This window comes from Nannospalax galili, unplaced genomic scaffold (genome assembly GCF_000622305.1).
Source record: "Nannospalax galili isolate Female #2095 unplaced genomic scaffold, S.galili_v1.0 scaffold1599, whole genome shotgun sequence".
NCBI lineage: Eukaryota > Metazoa > Chordata > Mammalia > Rodentia > Spalacidae > Nannospalax > Nannospalax galili.
This window is the reverse complement of record NW_008342326.1, coordinates 263,022-265,715: the sequence shown is the minus strand read 5'-3', so window position 1 is coordinate 265,715 and position 2,694 is coordinate 263,022. Positions and strand designations below refer to the sequence as shown.

The 2,694-nt window shown below is 39.8% G+C and overlaps 1 pseudogene; it reads right to left on the bottom strand.

Annotated features, from left to right (window-relative positions):
* Nucleotides 1-672: 672 nt before the first annotated feature.
* Nucleotides 673-1,150, bottom strand: LOC108491095 (annotated as a pseudogene).
* Between the last annotated feature and the right edge of the window lie 1,544 nt (nucleotides 1,151-2,694).

Sequence of the window (2,694 nt, the reverse complement as noted above, 5' to 3'; positions counted from 1 at the left end):
ACTTAATGTCATACCCTGTGAGTATTTCCAACCATTAATCATCCATTTAATTTTTCTCCTAGAGAAGCAATCAGAAACCCGGAGAAGTTTTCCAATAAGAAAGTGGAAATTATGACTAATCTCTTTGGTTCAGCCATAGAATTCAGATGCTTAGCAGAGTGTGTATAATGAAAGGTGGAAGCAAGTTTATTATTTGTCTTTTCAGAATTTAATTATGTAAACATAACTGAGTACAAATATTTTTATGACTATTTTGCCCCTTTATACATGGATAATATGCGATTTCACACACTGTTTTGAACTTTTGATTTTCTTTTCTTTTAACCACACTCCTGTGTGCCAAATGTTGTTTGTGTTACCCAAATCTATATCTTAATTTGCAACGTCAAAAGGCAGGATATTAGAGGGCGTATAGGAAGGGATAACTAGCACGAAAGGCCTTTTGGAAAAGTCATATGGAAACCTACTACTGTAGTAGCGCCTTAAAATATATAAATTTACATATAAAATATTTTAATGCATATTTTTATTGAATTTTTGTGCATTTCATACAATAAATATTAATCATATTTAGACCCCCTCCCCTATCCACATCCCCCTGTAGCCCCCTACCAGATTTTTTTTTAAAAAGAAAACACTATTATATGTAGGATTTTTGTTTCTTCTTATACATTAAGCCATAAACTCATAGGGAATGGGCTCCAGAGACTCAGGCTCCTTTCCATTAATTCTCACAGTGTGCTTCTCTGGGTGGAGTGGCCTGGTGCTTCAGCTGAACCCAAGTTCCTTTCTCTTTGGATTCCTTTTTTTCTGGTCATTTTCCTTCAAGCACTTCAGGAAGTTGTCTCGGCTCTTAGAGTGCTTGATATGCTCAATGTGAACATTAATTCTCTTGGCAAGAATCTTGCCCTTAACTTGCTTATTTACAATAATGCAATAGGATGCTGAGTGATGTTGTAGACTCTCCCAGTTTTCCATGGTAGCATTTATGGGGCATTCCTTTTTGAACAGTACCCATTCCCTTAATGTCTACAATATCACCCTTCTTGTAGATTCACATATATGTGTCCAAAGGAACAGCTCCATGGTTTCTAAAAGGCCTAGAGAACATGTAGTGGGTGCCTCTCCTTTTTCCCTTTGTGTTTATCATTTTGGCCAATCACTGGAAGATGGCTGTTCCCCCTTACCTGATTTTGTGCATTCTGCCATATATGTTAAGGCTTACTGAGTCAAGCTTTTGTACCCAGATGTCCCACAGTGTAAATTCATTCATGGGAATCTAGTCAGTCTATCTAGAGTCAATCCCTTAAAGAAAATCAAATCTATATCCAGCAGTAATCTGTTGTCAATAGTTCCTTGGCTAAGGTTGAGGCCTGCTGCCAATTTCCCCAGTTCTATACTGGGCTTTTGTTGATTGAGTCTGCCTGGGTCTTGTGCATGCTGTCACCACTGCTGAAACTTCACTTAAGCAAGTTCCTAGGGCCTGGAAGACTGTTTCCTTATGGTCATGCACCAAACCTGGCTCTTACAATCTTTCTGCAGTGGTCCCTGAGCCATGGGTCGGTGCGGTTTAATATAAGAGCCTTGTCCAGGAAAACACACTTTGTAATCTGTTTATTATTCTCCAAAACTTGGCCAGTTGTGGCCTTCTCTGTGCATCACACTCTGTTGCATGAAGAAGCTTTGCTGGTGAGAGTTGAGGTATGCATTAGATGGAGTTACCCTACAATAGGGTGACAACACCCTTACTAGATACTACAGGCTAACAAATAACCTAGTTCCAGTAATGGGTTACCTTTTTTGGAGTTTTTGTTCAGTGGGGTCCCATAGACCCCCAAACATTATATATAGGCTATTGCTATTTCTCTTGGCTAACCTCCAGAACTTGACAGTAAGATCCTATTGCTGAAGATATCTCAAACTTGAGTAACACAACATGGAGAAATCAGGCTGTTAACCAATCTGGAAGCTTCATTCCTACTGGCTAGTTTTCTTAGTGCTGGCTATGCTACTCACATTACTGAGGGAGAAAAGACATCAATAGTTTTATCCAACTGTGAACCCTGCAAAGCTACAACAATGATCGACCTGGCAAGACATGCCCAATGGTGCAATCATGGCACAAATGTTATGGGAACAACCAACCACTTTTTGATTGGATTTAAGACTTCCTCATAAGATGGAACTATGCCTGGTACCATTAACTGGGCTCCAAATCCATGGCTGGGAGATCTCAGGCTGTAGGGGAGAACCTACTACTTTTATTCTGCTAATTATTTAACTCCTAATGACTTATCTATATGCATAGATTAGTGTATTTCTCAAACTTCATCAGAGAAGCTTATCTTTTCAGTAAATAGCAATTAATATTGAGACCCACAGCTGGTCAACATGTAGAGAGGAATATACTGTGGAGTGCTCAACTAGATGGGACATCTACATCATAGCCCCCCACCTCACCCAAGGCTCAAGGATCATGAGTGGGATGCAAAAAGATGATAAAAGCCAGAAGAGTGGATTTCTTTAGAGAAACAGTATTTTCCAGATATGACAACAGAGTTCCATACATGAGCCAACTCTGTCTGGGGCTGCATGCACAAGACTTTCACAAGAGCAAGCCAACAAAATCCCAGCATGCATTGGGGAGGGACTCATCAAGACTTACTCCTATCTGAGGAATTATTGACATGGCTC